Source organism: Ambystoma mexicanum, chromosome 11, assembly GCF_040938575.1.
Source record: "Ambystoma mexicanum isolate Mex_15411 chromosome 11, UKY_AmexF1_1, whole genome shotgun sequence".
In the NCBI taxonomy this organism is placed as follows: Eukaryota; Metazoa; Chordata; class Amphibia; order Caudata; family Ambystomatidae; genus Ambystoma; species Ambystoma mexicanum.
In genome coordinates, this window is record NC_090934.1 from 1047952556 (window position 1) to 1047970126 (window position 17571).

Below are 17571 nucleotides of genomic sequence, written 5' to 3' on the forward strand. Positions count from 1 at the left end.
TCCCCCCTCCACATATACAGCACCCGAAGAATAAATTGGACAGCATCTTCATCGTCCCCCATTGTGCATTGCATTACTGAGTGTAAATCTGGGGTGTCAGGGAAGGTTCTCCGCAGTGCTTCCCACATCTTTGCTCTCACGTGTTTAAATGATGCCCCATTGTGCCGGTCACAGTCCATTGATATTTCTGGGAACCCTGTTTTAACCCACACACCGTCTGCTTGATCACCCACTGAAGATACCTGCAAGCTCTTAATGTCCCCTATAGCCAAGGGAAGCCCTGTGGTGTGTTTCTTGAAGGCATATATCCACTTCCCTGCCGCTCCCGAAAGAGGAGGTTGGTGCTTCATAAATTTGTTTTGTCCATCAGTGCCCAAGGCACACAGTGTGGCCTTCCCGCCCCCTTGTGGATGAGAGGCATCTGCAGATTTGTTCTCCTTCTGCTTTTACTTTCCTTCATACCTTTTTTCTTTGCCAGCGCCATCCTCCCCATCCTATTCCTGAGACGTCCTTGCCAACCTGCTTCTTCCCCTACCACCTGTTGTGTCACTTGCAGTCCTCATCCCACCGATCCTTCCTCATACTCATCAACATTGCTCCAACATTCTTCTTCCATGTCGGAGGTCACATTCCCTTGTCCCGCACTTACCTGATCATCTTCCTGCCCGACCTGCACTATTTTAACCGGGATACTAGCAATGCGGAAGAGGAAATTCCCAGACTTCCATTCATTCCCCGCTATAATGGATGGGTTTTTTGATGGTGGCGGTGGTGGTGTCTGTCCGTCCCCTGTCAGCGGTAGCCTATCACTGCATAGGGATGCTAGTCGGGACAATTCCGTTTGGGTATTGATGGTGTGATCTTCGATATTTTGGGTGATGCATGCTATGTTGGGTGGGAATGTGCTTGTTGGGCAGTACAGGCTTTTAGGGTCATAATGGGGAGGGGGTGCTATTGCCAGTGTAGTTGGTGCACTTGGTAGGGGCAAATATAGTGGGTCACAATACTCTTCAGCAGGTTTTGCCAACAATGGGTACAACTTTTTAGGCTCTTCTCCTTCCTTCTTTTCTCCCCCTCCCTCCTCGGGGGTGGTAGCCACTATAGGCTATAACTCCCTTTTCTTATTTTTCATGGGGGGTGTTTCTTCAAACATCCTCCAGAGGTCCAAAACGTCCCTTCTGTTTTGGAGTTGCTCTCCTTTATATTTGGCCAGTAAGTATGCCGCCGCAAGATCCAACACTGTCTTATCGAAAGACCCTCCTTCTGGCCATATTTGTGACGTCCCTTCCACTGTTATCCATTGCCCATGGTACTTTTTTATTTTCTCACTATACAAGGGGAGGTGCTGGCTGATGTGTAGGAGTGGTGTATTTGCTCCCATACCTCCGTTCTACCACTGGGCGTGTGAGTGTGTGTGTGTGGGCGTTAGTTACCAATGTCAATGCTTCAATGACTTTATATCTCTTAGCATAAAAAATGTTCAAATTACTTTTCAAAACATTTTCAATACCTTATTTCGTTTTTGAACACTTCATAGGAATAACAGAAAACATGGAAACATACATCACTTAACACTTTGCACTTTGCCTTGACAAACTGACACACTTAACTTGACAACAGAAAATACAAAACATGTATTTATGATAATTTGTTATATTCTCACCTCTTTGATCAAAACAGCTATATTCTCCCGGGCATTCACACCTCATATTCACTCCACCATGGCCCCTTCTGGGCCGACCTCTAAAAAGTAACTTATCAATATGAAAAGAAAGAATTACTACTATTTTCCAAATCTATTCCTTATACAAGACTCCTACTTATTCCTTTTTTCCACACTTGTAATCCTGCACTGGTCGAGACAGTACTATTCAGCACTACCTACAACCCCCTTTCGGAGCTACGTTCCCGTATCTCCTCTTATTTTCTTTGGCCATATGAAAAGTAAAACACCTTAATAAAATTCGCTCAATCTCATTTGCACCCAAATCAACCCACAAACTATCTCCCTGCTTGTTTTTAATCTGATCCTTCTTCCATTACTTTTCCCACCTTTAATCCTTCTTGCAATCAATACTGATGTGTCCGTGGTGTTCCGAGAGCCTCAGTTTGCGGTCTATTTACAATCGGGGTCCCTCCACCAACCAAGCCATTCCCCCCCCGGCGAGCAGTTGGGTATTTGCAAAGCTGGGACACGCAGAACCTGCTCAGGAGTTTACGCATTTTTAATACTGGTCGGCCATAGGCGGTGGTCTTGAAGGGTGTACCCCGGATCTCGCCACTGAGCACGGGGGTCTTCCCAGGCCAATCACGTCGGGGTCACCAAGTGAAGGTGGTCATTCCCCAATGTGAATCCCAAACTCAGAATAAATGGGCACACCCCAGTAGGTAATGAGACCAGGAGAAAGCTTGCAAGTCAAACAAAGGTTTTATCAGGTATATGATGCAGACAGAGGACTCTGCTGCTCTGAGAGCGCTCTGCCAACAATACAGAAAAAACAAATTGTTATGCACACTTCTCGTCAACAGTGACAAATAGTATAGGGGATGAATATTGCAAGTTCATTGATTCATTACAATGTTGCAGTATAGGCCATACTGGGATGGTGCAGCTTGATTGGCTGGTGTAAAGCTGTTGTCTCTTGCAGCACGTGGGTCAGCTGGGCTCATCTGGGACAGGTGAAGGTCAGGCTGGGTCCACGAGATGCAAATATTCTAACTAATCTAAACTACACAATAATCATTGGCATGCTAAGAGTAATGTACAACATAACACTTATACAAGAATGCCAGTTCACCAGTAAATTGTGGATAAATATGTACACAGTCTTACCCCAGGTCTCTGTGGGGGCAGAGACTTATCTAGAGGTTTCAATCTGAGATTTATTTGCCTGGTGCCTCATGGTTCAAACAAATGGATTGATAGGTGTTAGTCATGGAGAATATATGATCACATAGGATTAGGTATATTGGGGGAAATCGAGGGTGGTATGTGTGGAAGGGTCCCACCAACTGCTACATGAAAGGAGAATAGAGGGGCAAAAGGCTGTGCAGGCAATCATTTCTAAAGGCGGGGGTTGAAGGAGCAGTAACAGGTTTGTGGAGACGGATGAATGTGCAGGCCAGGGCAGGCTCTGGTCACACACAGGGCTATGAGCTCAGAGGAAGAGAAAGAATACTTTCTTAGTTTGCAACAATTTGCACCTGGGCTTCTGTGAGAAAAGGACTCAAGCACCAGACAGGGGAGGAGGTGGCGGGGGTGTCAAAGCAGGCTGTGCGCGGCACTGGACAGGGGGAGCGAAGACTTCTTAGAGACCATTATACGGCCTAGTAAAAAAGATGGAGTCGGAAGTGGCACAAAATGGAGTGTGTCATCCAATGGCTTCCTTCTGCTGTCATCAGCGAAAGACAAGGGGGACTTTTCCCCACAGTGGGATGAGCAAATAGACTTATTTCATGCGGAATGCACAGGAGGGGGGCAAAAAGACCCTCCCTCCCTTACACATCCCTTAGCATTGCTTATAAAATGGATGTAGCTCATTTCCTGTCACAAAGTTGAAAAAAAAAGATGATTCGTTTGTTAAGAAACCCACAGCCGAGGCGAGGTTAGGTGTGCTTGCTCATTATAGCACCCTTGGTGACTACTGACTCCATCTTTATTTACTGAAGACGGACGTGTTTTCCTTTTCACCTAACTTCGGACAAGTTCTACCCGGAGCATTTCACTACTAAGCATTTTCAGAAGCGTGACCCAGGTGCGCTCTACCTTTTTCTTTCTACTTGGCTGCATTGTTACACAGCGTACGAAGTTCAATAGGTTTGGAAAAGTAGCCTTCTATGGACTGCACTCCGTTCTTTAATCTATACTGGGGTGATACTATCAACTCACCTCCATCCTGCCCTGAGGAAGGCTCTGACTACTGATGCCAGTTTGGCATGCCGAAAGGTGATTTATATATATGTTGTTCCCTTTAGGAACAAACTTTTGATTCTTTCCCACACGTTGGCAGATTAAATATACAAACTCAGCTAAAATAATATTCTTTTTACATACCTACCAGGGTAATTTTTTATACACCCTGGTAGGCCTTATGTTGCAGGAACTATGGGTAGCCTGTAATAATTGTTTTATCTTGATGTGATTAATATGTTATCCCTTCTTTTGCACTTGATATATTTGTGATGAATGTTCTGGTTTTCTTTATTTTTTCAATTGCTCTATTCTACTTATTTGTTGCTTTAGAAATTGTGTAAAATCTCAAAATAACTATGCTTTCAACAATAAATTTATGGTTAGCACTTCTCAGACTGCTCCCTTGGTGTATCCCTAGTGATTTGCCTCACAAACACTAGCCTTTAAATTACTATGGAGATTTAATTTGAATGTCGAACAGTATATAGGACTGTCTCGAGTGTGAGTACCCCTTTGTCGGTTTTTGTAAATTCTACATACTTTGCCCCCACTCACACTTGCACACAGGGGCTCCCCTATTGTTTGTTACATTTATATAATGGATGTAATCATCTCTTCTGCTCCACTATAGCAATAAGCATCACTTCCAATATTCCACTGATAACTATGATATCCACACCCATACGGTCATTTCCTGGTGTCATCGACTGTGATTTTTTTTCGGGCTGGAAATATCTCCACTGGATTCACATTTCATTGGATTAAGATGCTTCTTGTCAATATACATTGAGATAAGTGAAGAATATGGCAATCGCCCCCAAGTGGTGGTTGTACCAGGCCAGTAACAGACCACCAACCCGTGCAAAGGCAGGCCCGAGCGAAGTGAGGTCCTCGGTGATCTATCAGCGCTCATACTGGTCTGGTACAACCGCCAAACAAGGCGGTGATAGCTGTCTGCACCCCTCTGTCCAGGATGCAAATATATATTTATTCTTTTTCCAGGGAGACGGGCTGGGGGTGCATTTCGCATGAGTCCACTCTCCCGTGGAAAAAACAAGATGGAATCTGCGATTGAAAACAGAAAAGGGATAAAGTGCATTTTCTATTTAAAATGCATTGTGCCAAGATGGGAGTTTCTGTGGAGATGGGTGCCCAGCTGGGCAGGGGCGTGGGGGTGTTGGGGGATGGTATATGACCCAGGGGCCGGGTTAAGGGGGCCCGAACGGACGCTGGTGAGGTCTCGGGTCCAATGTGTGACGGCACCCAAAAAAATTGTTGTACTTGGGGAAGGGCCTCAGGTGTCTGGGAAAATTAGGATGGTACACTGGCAGCTCCTGCCCATGTTTCTAACCACCTGATTGGCTGAGTGCCCTTCCCCGGGTGCAAAAAGACCCAATAATTTGCAACTATTTTTGTGATTAAAATCTTTAGCTATGATTCTTCTAACATATATTTACAACAAATATACACTGTGTATCACATAGTTTAATGCATCTTTTCTATCTCATTATATTTTAATCATATAACATAACTCTCCAAGTGCATGCATTACCCATGAGAATTCCACAACTTTTTACTTCCCTAAACAGATCATCAACTATCTATTGATATTGACGATTATTGACATCTTATGGCATTAAACATCCTGAAGGACCAGGGACTGATTTGCAGGTACACCCCTTTATTTATAATGTATTAAACAACATAGGACATTCAAAGTCAGTCTCCATTTAATGAACAGAGAATGGGTGGGAGGGGAGAAAAGGATTGAGATAAGTACAATAAAGGAGGCATATATGATTGAAGGGGCGTGCAGGAGGTACATGGCTCCAGTTTGTGTGCTTCAAATTATACCTTGTCTATATTCTATTATTGTATGTACAGTTGGTCTGAAGTTTTAGCATATTTTGCCTGCCATTTCCACCATTCAACTCTGTTAATTTCTAAACCTGTAATATAAATGACACGTTTTGCTTTGGGCTAGTTGTGCAGCAAGCAGAAAGTTAACGTGTGTCACAATTCAAAGAAAAGTCAGTTCTCTTTTTGAGTCTACTGTGTATTTTGAAACTGAATGAACTCCCAAGCATTGCACATTCCAGCGTATGCATAAATGAACACAAACAAGTTCAAGTTGCATGTATTTGCAAAAGGTTTGCAGAAAGAGAAAGCTTTTTGGTGCACTTCTCAATGGTTGTGATCTTTAGGGTGTGTTTAAAAAAATCGCCTTTAGAGCAAGGACCAGAAAAGCTGAATCTGTTTTATGCAGCAACGCATTCTAAAGGGGAAAGACAATATGCGAAAGCAAAGACCCAAATGTGTTCCCTCCCCAACACTCTTCCATTCATTCTTCCACTTTTTAATACTAAGTTTTCCGTTCTTCATGATTTTTTAAATGCTCATGAAAATGGTTATATTGATACCATAGTCTATGTAATGGAATGAAAATTGCTATCTATTATCTATCTTCTAAAAGTAGATTTTCTTACGGACGAGCATTATTGTCCTGACCTCGCGCAGGGAAGTCCCACCTACTTAGATGTAATTGTATCGGCTAATTAACATAATCAACCATCATGCTACAATACCAGCCCTCATTCAAATTTAAATTATATTTTGCTGTTTCAATTATTGCACAAGACTTTAGTTGGCAAGTGTCCTATGTGTTATTCTGTCTGCTTAAGTAAAACCATCAGCTTTTCTGAGCTAGCACGCATGATTGAAATGCCAATTTTCTTTGCAAAGTGATAACCTAAAGTTCACATTTCTTTTCGATCAAGCTCCATAAAATGGGCTTTGTGGTAACTGTGTGTTTACATCATGAACCCTCTGTGTGTGAAACATGCCTGGAGGCGGCTATTGTCTGGGTTTTGATGGGTTGAGACCTTCATGTCACAATGCATATTTTCATGATTGCCGTGGATCTATGGAGAAATTGAGCAAAGAAAATCTATGGCCGAGCTCTGTGTTTCACTTTGTGATTGATTTTCTGGTAAGAGAATTGTGTGACGTTGAATTCATTAGATGTATGGTGGGAGGAGTCAAATGACACAAATGTGTCATTCTTTCTACCCCCCACTGCTTTCCTTATACATCAGGGACAGGCAACCACTTAGAGGAAGCCGGAGCATCTGTGCTGACAAGCATTGTGGCTGGTGATGTCAAGCATAGATGCTAGCTGTTGACTTGAACGTTTGATCTCTGCCTGACTGGGCCTTGCAGTTGATTAACAATAATTGGCTGGTATTCCTGGGGGAATGATTCTACGCAGGAGTTGGGGGGGGGAGGGGTGGTCAGGTGGGGGGAGGAGGTGTTGGATGTGGCATCTTGGATTGGAAGCACAGCTCCTGGTTAAGGCATCTGTGTGTTGATCCTTTCCTCTTAAGCCCTCTGAGTACGGTGGATTAGCAGTTTGTACTATGGCAGGTATCTGGCATGGCTACTGTCGCAATGGCTATCCCTATACAGAGTATGTACACCAAACCCTCAAACGAAAATTGGGTAACTCGGGGAATATGATAACGCCATGCATTGTGGCATGGGTAAAAGTAGATGGTAGGAATTTTAACTTTACTTCCTAATAGTCTATTGTGGTTAGTTTTTATTTCAAGTGTTTCTGAGTGTTTTTACATGCTGGCATGCTAATGAGAGCTTTTAGGGCTAGCATCCACTAACTGGCTGGGAAATATGCCATCGCGGAGATGGCTGGAATCATATACCCCACAGTCACCTGCAATTTAAGTGTTATTGGTGATTTGAAAATGCTGCTGGTAAAAACACTGCTAGTGAAAATTCTTTTTTCTTTTCAGTATTTTTTACAGGTGTTCTTTCTTCTAACCTGAGAAGAAGCAGTCTGACTCTCTACACCTGAAACAAGTTTTGTTTACTGAAGTAAATTATATCTGTGCAGCCCCCAGCCATCCAGCCTCCTTCATCTCAATCCCCCAACCGTCCTTTCCTGGAAAACCTTTTACATCACAGCAGATCTATAACACTCCACATACCCCTCTTGATCCTACAGACCATGATATAACACACCCTCCTTTCTTCCTCATTCTCCCCCACTCACACATCTGCTACCGCCAACATTTGCCACCCTTCCCAAATTCAATTTCGTTCAACCTCAAATTCTCAGAGCATGCCTCATCACTTTTTCAACCTGCACAGGTCACCACTATACAATAGTTCCTCTTTCCTCCTCACAACCCCCTTCTTTATCCTCACCCAATCACTGACACAAACTTAAGTAACCTCCCTTCCCCTCTTTTCATTTGTGTGCATTAGACTCTCCTCCTTATCTCCAATAGTATCCGCCTTCCTAACCAGGTATGGCATACCATCGTATTTCTCTTCCTCCCTTTCATCATCTTGAATGGACTCACACCCATCGAGGCATGTGGTGACATCCTTAGGGCATACGTCTGCTCTCTCACGCACTCCTTCCCACTTTTGCCACATGCCCTCATAAACAATATTGCATCAATGATGCTCCTTCCTACCATGTCATCACATTCCGGATGATATAAGGCTGTACTCATGTATACGATCCCACACTTACTGAGACACTCACTCCTCCTCTTTCCCACACATTTTGTTCCATTATCCACAAGAACCCTCCTTGGATATCCTTCCCTTCCAAATATCTCCTCCAAAAAATGAATCACCACAACCACACTAGCCTCCCTTACAAACTTAAATTCAACCCATCTTGACAATAAGTCCACCATTACCACAATAAACTTCCCTTGTCCACATCCAGAATCCGGTGGACCTAACACATCCATGGCAATCTCATTCCATACCTCTTTCTGCACATCTGCCTTAATTAATGGCTGGGATGATGTCCTTACGCTGTTTCCTGCCTTCTCACACACAACGAACAGCTCTCTTCTCGATTGCCAAAACCTGGCCATTAGTAAACTTTCATCAACACCACCGTTGTCCTTAACACTCCAATGTGCACAACATGGGCAATGTCATTCAAACATTCCCTTAACGGTATGGAGACAACCTCTGGCCCCACTGATACAGCAAACCTCCTTCAATACTTAATTCCTCTCTCACCTCTCAGAAGTCTCTCTCTGCGCCTTACAACTTCCATGTTCGCGGCCATCCAAATTCCACAACTCACATTACAGCTGAAAAGTCCTTATCTGCCATCATTCCATCTTCTCAATCAGTTCTTCCAATAACACCCTTGTGTATCACGAACAATTGTTCTGCAGCCTCCTCTTTCACACACTCTTCTTTTCCAACAAGTCAAGACAAATTGTCCGCCAGCATGTTGCTTTTCCCCGGGAATTACTTCCATAGAAAAGACATGACTCTGCATCCTTGGTACCCCACTGGCAACTATCCTTGACACATTATCTAAACATTTGACTAAATAATTTCCCAATATATGCTCACGTTCCTGCATCTTCTCTCTGGAAATCAAAATGTTGTCCTGGAATCAGTGGACCTCTTTTATTGCCTCAAACAACTTGTACATCACTTTCTGAAATACCATCAATGCCGAAACCAAACTGAAAGCCATTCAACGGAACTGAAAAATACCTTCATGCATCACAGATGGTGTTAGTTTCCATGACTCCCGTTCGAATTATACCTGATGATATGCAGAGCCCAAGTCTAGTTTTGTAACTATCCTTCTCTTTCGAATCATGCTCATCTCCGACATATTGGGCATGGGATACCTCTCTACCGCCACACAATGGTTACATTCCCTGAAGTTCACACACAGGCGCAGCTTTCCGCTCAGTTTTTTTATCACCATGGAAGGCAACACCCATTCCCCTGGCTGCACTCTTTCTAATATTCCGATGACACACAACGTACCCAACTCCTCCATCACTTCATCACGTATGACCAAAGGAACAGTATATAACTTTGCCACAACCGGAAAAATACCCTCCTTCAATACAATTTGATGTCTCATTTCTTTAATCTGATAGACTCATAACAATTTGCATCCATCCCTCATCCAACCATGAAGTCCCACTTGAAGGGCCTGATCATCCATGTTGGGGTCCAGCCTTATAAACAACTTATTTTACTCATGCCATCCCAATAACATTGCACATACCCCACTTGCTCTTTCAGACCGAGATATAACATAACTCCATATGCTATCACCCCTCCACCATCCATACCTCTGGCCCGGAGGTAAATAGAAAGGATGCCTGCAGAATATTTACCACTAGAGTTCTAATTACAATTGTTCCAATCATATCAATCACCCTACAAATAAAAGCATAGTGACTTGTGACCTCTCTTCAGATGCTGGGCATCCTTTTCAAGTCTGATGGGCCTCAAATTACTCGAATCTTCCTATTGTCTGATCTTGCAAACTACTCCGTGTACAATCCAATGTAACAAACCACCACTTCTTAAATATCTCTCGAGAACTTTGCCATTTGCCACTTGTTCTACCCATAATTCTTTTCAAGTAAATTAAATATTCTTCTGATGACCATCGCTTCCTATATATGATTTCACTCTAAGCCGTGCATTCCTGCCTTTCAACAAGTCCATCTATTGTTTCATGTCTGATACTGTCAGGGACTGGTAGGCAGAGGTCACATGAGGCTCAATCAGCCATCCCATAAGAGCCACAGTAGAAAGGAGGTTGCAGGCAGTGGGAGGGGTGAGATATATTTCACCTGGACAGGAGCATTGGTGAGTCTGTACGATTCATAATGAAAACACAGTCTACACTGTGGTTGCAGCTTGGACCATTAGCTGATGGAGGTTATGCAAAGGTGGAGGCCATATGCTAGGAAGGGACATGCACAGAAGTGATCATTTGAAGTTAGAAGCATGACCATGCCCACTTCTGTAAATAATGACAATGGTAATACTAACCTGGAGTATTTGGGGAGTGGAATCCCTGCTGTTTGTTACTTTTTTAGCAATGGCGTTTGTAAGAAAGAGAATGATTTGAAGCCACCATTAAGATGTGTGTTTCCATTAGCTGCTTTTTTACCTGCACTGGACAGGAGTAGTGATCTTTTGGCATTTAATGTGAGCATTTTAGGCAGAACTGAGAAGGTTATGACATGATGAAGAGTGGGATTACCTTAAGTTCCAACCTGTGAAAGAAACAGTCCTGGTCATTTACGTTCAATTTGCAGCCTGGAAAATGCCTTATTGCTGACCTTGTCCATGTCACTCACAGTAGTGACAAGTTGGGCACATCGCTTCTGTGTCTCACTGACTTTTTGATAAAAGAGTATTCACTTTTTGAAAAAACCTGAATACAATTTTTCGTACTTAGGGTCAGTTTTCATACTAAGTTGTCCGGCTGCTCTCTGGCAAACAGGTGTAATGGTCAAAATGGCCTCCTACTATACTAAACATTGTTGGTCATATTTATGATCTGTGTATTATTGCGGCTGAATTCAGTCCAAGCAGGTGTTCCCTTTTCACATGAAAAACTCTGAGCTGATCTGGATCGACCATACAAGGGTGGAGTGGGAACCAAATGAGGCCCTGGAAATAATTTTCAAATTTGCCCCATATTGGATATTTTCAGCAAGCCCAACCTTACGAGAACATTTGCAAATAACATAGGTTACCATATGTTATGCTTGAGCTAAAACATGGCGGTGATGCGCAGTGCATCCTGGGGCACTCAGAGCTATAATGTATATTTATTCCATGCCTCAGTGAAAACTGCACTTGCTTTGCTAAAAGACATGCTTTCAATGTTATTCATTGCTGAGCCTGGTATGCAGACCTCAGTCAAGGACATTGTGCTGGGAAAGCTGGTTTTGTTATGTCTTGCTATGAGTTATGGAATTGTTTTCCGTGGTGTTTTAGAAGAGGGAAGCTTTGCTCATTGGGGGTCACTGTCGGTTGATCCGGCCGGCAACCGACAGTCACTCAGCAATGCGCAAGTGCTAACGCCAGAAGGTTAGAGAAATTGCCACCCCTTTTTGAGGAGGGCATGTATATATGGGAAGCTCTGGAAAGGTCAGGTGGAAAAAATACAAAGACCTCAGTCAGAGGGGGGATGCCTTGTTTCGACCTTCCTGTGGGCTGTTGTTCTCTCTGCCTGGCTGTTACTGGGGTCTTCCAGCCGCTTCTGGCAAGATGAGGGATTCAGTTACGCCCATAGTGATGTATTTTCTTTTGAATCCTCTATCTTCTCTGTGATTTATTTCTGTTGTATCACTTGTTGCTTCTTAGCTATGAATAAATAGCCGTATAAGTGCTCATTATTCTGCTAACTGCGTATCTGGTTGTGAGTTATTGCTCCGTCTACCTGTGTTCAAAGTATTTTCTTTGCTCTGCAAATGTACTGGTGATAAATAATTGTCTATGCACTCTTGACGAGCAATACACCATACAAAAGAGGTCCAGGGTGAAGAGGCTTACTGTGACATCTCCAGAGTTCCCTAAAGCCCAGCCCACCTCTGCCCACATAACTAGGCAGAAAGCAAGCAAAACAATTAGTCATATGAAGGAGTGCTCTGCTCAACTTCTAGTGTGAAATTAAAACCTTGTTGTGTCAGGCCTGACAAATGCAGATCACCAGTGACGCAAAAGTTTACTTTAGTTTAGTTTAGTTTGTTTATTTATGAAGCGCAACCAAACCCTCAGGTAACTGGGTGCATAATCATGTGTACAGCAGAGTTACATATCGTTACACGAACATCATAAATACAACAGACAGAGCATACATTAGTTCAGGCTCTGAAGTTTACATACAGGAGTAGAATATACTGAGAACAGAATGTACAGAGGGCAAGTTACAGTGGCAGAAGCAGACCGGGTTACAGGTTGGTCCTAAATATGCTATGGATAGAGTAAACATTGCTATAAGTCGAGCACAGCAGCTAGCCAGTCATGTTGGTGAAATTCTGGATGTTTAGGCTAGTAGCCATGATTTTACCATGGTTCTGAATGGCCAGAATGCGGTTTCCGATCTAATTGTAGTGGGCAGGGTGTTCCAACATTGTGCTGCGAGCACTGGAAAACTGGAGCCTCCTGCAGTTTTTAGTTTATACCAGTGTTATACCAGTGTTCTTAGCTTGATTCTATCATGGATCGGGAGCCAGTGGACTTCTTTTCTAACCGTGGATATGTGTGCCTTGCGCGGGAGGTTGAGGGCACATCTTAATGCATTATTTTGCAGGATCTGGAGTTTGTTCAGGTTGTTAGAGGTCGTGCCTAGGTAGAGTGTGTTGCAATAGTCTAATTTAGACAATATCAGCGCTCTCGATAGGGTGAGGCAGCTGGAGGTGGAGAGGAAAGGCCTACAGGAATTGATCAATTTATTGGTGTATGAGGTAGCTGAAATGGTCGAGTTTATTTGTTTCTTTAGTGATAAGGTAGAGTCGAGGTATACACCTAATGTTTTAACCTCTTTGGAGACTTTTATGATGCTGCCATCAATGGTAAAGGATTGGTATTTTTGGTCTAGTTTCTTGAGGCGAGCCTGGGAGCCTACGATAAGTAATTCTGTCTTATCGTCGTTGAGGCACAGACTGTGTGTGGCCATCCAGGCTTGGATTTCTGAATAGATATCATTAAGCTTTGCCACATCTTCTTCATAGCTACCAGTGAGCGTGATGAGGACCTGGGTGTCGTCTGCATAATTGGTGTAGCTGACACCCAGATCGTCAAGACGGTCAAATAGGAGATTCGTGAAAATGTTGTAAAGAGAGGGAGAAATGCAAGAGCCTTGCGGCACTCCACATGTGATTGGGATAGGGTCCGCAGCTGCAGTGGGGGCAAAGACTCTAGTCGACCTGTCCGACAGAAATTACTTGATCCACTTAGTGGCATTCTGTGAGAATGCAGCAGCTGAGGAGAGGTGTTGAGTGAGGATCTGGTGGTCGACCAGCTCAAAGGCAGCAGAGAGATCCAACAGGAGCAAGATGGCTAGTTTGCCCTTGTCTTTAGTGTCATCCATTTGGATTTTTAGATCCAAGAGGGCAGTTTCAGTCCCATGCCTAGGTCTGAAACCGGATTGTCGCAGGCCTAGGAGGTTGTTGTCTTCCAGATGCTGTTGTATTTGGAGATAGGCTACCCTGTCCAAGATTTTGAGAAGGAATGGGACTGTGGTGATGGGTCTATAATTTGTGGGAATATTGGGATCTAGGTTGGGTTTTTTGAGCAGGGGTAGGACCCATGCTTCTTCAAGGTTGTTGGGGACCACTGAGTTTTTGAAGGAGGAGTTGATCAGAGAGGTGATGAGAGGGGCTAGCTCATTAGCACCATCTTTGATGACGGCAGCTGGGCAAATGTCGCCTTTGCAATTGGAAGGTTTGAGGCTGGCGATTATCTTGATTATTTCCTCTTCCGTGACTGGGGAGAAGTGGAAAGATGGGCAGATAGGGGTGGTGTGGCTAATTTTGCTGCTGGGATTCTGCTTGGTGGCAAGGCTAGCTTTCTTAGCTTCTATCTTGGTTTGTAGGAGGGAGATTTTGTTGGCAAGGGCGAGCTGGATATTGTTACACCAGGCCTTGTCTTTGATGCAGTCCTCTGTAGGTGGCAGTGGTGATTCAAGTTCTTTTAGTATAGAGAAGAGTTCTTTGGTGCCAGATTTGGCATTTTGTATTCTCAGGTTATAGGTCTCTTTCTTAGCACTTAGGATGGCGGATTTGTAGGTGGAGGCAGCTGAAGCAAATTTGTCTTTAGTGGAGAGAGAAGGGGCTTTTCTCCAGCTAGTTTCTGCAGTTCTTTTAATATTACGGAGAGCTTTTAGTTCTGCTGAGAACCATTTGTTGGAGTGGGCAATAGGTTTGGCTTTACGTTGTTTGAGAGGAGCTATCTGGTTGAGGGCTAGTTCTAAAGTATTGTTATATAAGTCTACTATGGCTGCAGTACAAAAAAGAAGGTGGGTGAGGCGCGCACTGGCTGCAGGGTTGTTTTTTTGCGTGGGTAGATTAGCTTTACTGATGGGCGCAAGAAGGGGTTTGAGGTTCTCTATAGTGATGTTGCGGTTATTTCTGGAGATTATTTGATGTAGCTTTGTGGGTTGTGTGGTAGATGGTAAGGATCTAGGTAAAGAGAAGGTAATAAAATGATGGTTGGTCCAAGCACAAGGAGAGATATCAGCCAGTGAGAGGTTGCAATTGGCATCTGCAAGCCAATCCAAGGCTCTTCCTTTTGTATGTGTAGGTTGATTAATGTGTTGGGTGAAACCTAGATGAGTAATCGTGTCATTAATGGAAGTGGCTTGGTTGTCATTGGGGTCATTGAGTCCCAAGTTGAAATCTCCCAGAATGATGATTTGGGATTTCGGTTTCAAATTGGTGGTGAGTAAGACAGAGATATCCTCTTCGAAGGTGGAGGGGGGTCATGGGGGTCTGTATATAATGTGGAGCAGGATGGTTTGTGTGTCAGATAATGGGAGTTTGACGGATAAGAGTTCGGCTGTAGGCAGAGGTGTACTAGTTACTTCTCTAATGTTTAGGGTGGATTTCGCAATAATTGCTATTCCTCCTCCTATTCCATTTTTCCTATCAGCTCGGATGATGTTATAATTGTCTGGAGTGGCTAGAGCTATTGAGGGACCAGCTGCTGGGTGGAGCCATGTCTCCGTGATGGCGATGAAGTCTAGGTGGTTGGTGGAAATAATGTCGGCGACATCAGTAGCGTGGGCAACCAGTGAGCGAGCGTTGATGAGGGCTCCCTTGATAGAGGGTCTGTGGAGGGTTAGTTTTCGAATGTGGTGGTGAGTAAAGTGTAGTGAAGTTGTGATTAGGCGGAAGTTCAGTAAGTGAGGTATGCTGCTTGTGGTTCTTAGTCTGATTGGTGAGCATTCTGGTGAGCTTTGTAGCAGGATTGGTACGATAGCTTAGTCTCTCATTTCTGGTCATGGTCAGTGGGGCTGCGTTCAGTAGTGGGTGCAATAAGGCGAGAACCTAGTCTAGTATTTCTAAGGTGTGTGGGACAGGGTATGCAAGGTGAAGGTGGGCGGACGAATCTGTTTATCCATTCTATTGGAGATAGTAAGTCTGGGTAAAGTGGTGTGGATGTGTGGGCACGGAGCAACGGGAGGAGGGTAGCCATAGTTAAAGTGGCGCCTCTAAGTGTGGCCATTGTAGGAGGCTTGGCTCTGATGATGGTGGCAGTGAAGTTAATAAGTTATTAGCAAGAGTGTAGTAGTAGCTACAGGTAGGGCGCAACACAAATCAAGTACGGACTATTAGCGACCATAGGGCAGAGTACAAATCAAATGAGGTCTATAGGCGACAATAGGGCACAACACAAATAAAATGAGGTCTATGGGCGACCATAGGGCACAACACAAATCAAATGAGGTCTATTGGCGACCATAGGGCACAACACAAATCAAAAGAGGTCTATTAGCGACCATAGGGCACAACACAAATCAAAAGAGGTCTATAGGCGACCATAGGGCACAACACAAATCAAATGAGTTCTATTGGCGACCATAGGGCACAACACAAATCAAATGAGGTCTATAGGCGACAATAGGGCACAACACAAATCAAATGAGGTCTATAGGTGACCATAGGGCACAACACAAATCAAATGAGGTCTATTAGCGACCATAGGGCACAACACAAATCAAAAGAGGTCTATTAGCGACCATAGGGCACAACACAAATCAAATGAGGTCTATTAGCGACCATAGGGCACAACACAAATCAAAAGAGGTCTATTAGCGACCATAGGGCACAACACAAATCAAGTGTAGCACATGATGCAGTGTGGTCGCATCTAAGTCAAGAAAAGTGCGTTGGCTGCATTGGGTAATGCCTAGGTTCGGGTGGGGCACTTAAGCCAATTCACTGAAGGGCAGCAACTGAGTAACTAGAGCTACAGAGCTCATTTGTCATGTGTATAGATAGTGGTGGTGTGTCGGAACGCAAATTCTTCTAGGCATAGGCTGACAGGTTAGAGAACTGGGCTTAAGTGTCGATGAAGTACAGTATCCTGGTGTGAGCCACTAGATTTCGGGGTTTGGCTGGAGGGAGTAATTACAGATAAACAGCCTATATTGTAAGTAAAAATGGTGTCACACGTGTATACAAGACATGCATCAAAATATCATTTGATCAAAATATAGCAATAGAACATTGACCAAGGTCGCGGTAGGTAATGGATGACTGCCTAATATTGCGGGGTGCAGTTTCAGGGAGCTGATGCATGTGCAGAAAGTAGATTGAAACAGCCAAGGGTGCGTTTAAACTACTTATAGAGGAGCGCACATACAGTAGTACAAGTTTAAGCACAGACGTTTGCCATTATGCAGCCTCTTACTAGTAGTCCGTGGCACTGCCGGGCTCGTAGGCAGGAAGGCAGAAGTGGCACTAGCAGGCGAGGGGGGACTCCTATTTTGCTCCTTGATGCTCCATGTCGCGAACAGGGGGCAAACAGGGGCCTTTGTGCGGGCCTTCGTCGGTGACCGGCGTTCACTATGTTTACCATGTATACAATTTCTGCAATGACCTGCATTTAACAAACTTCTTGACATGTTTTCACAAAAACCTCTTCTCTTTAAAATCTGATGTCAAAACCTCCCAATGTACATATTACACTGTCTCACTCTATCCTACTACAAGCCAATGTTTCCATGCACTCCATACACCTCGCACACGGTTCCACAACACCACATATAATATGCCTAGAGCATAGTTTTGAAGACAGCAATATTGTACCTTGTACATAAGTACTTAAGG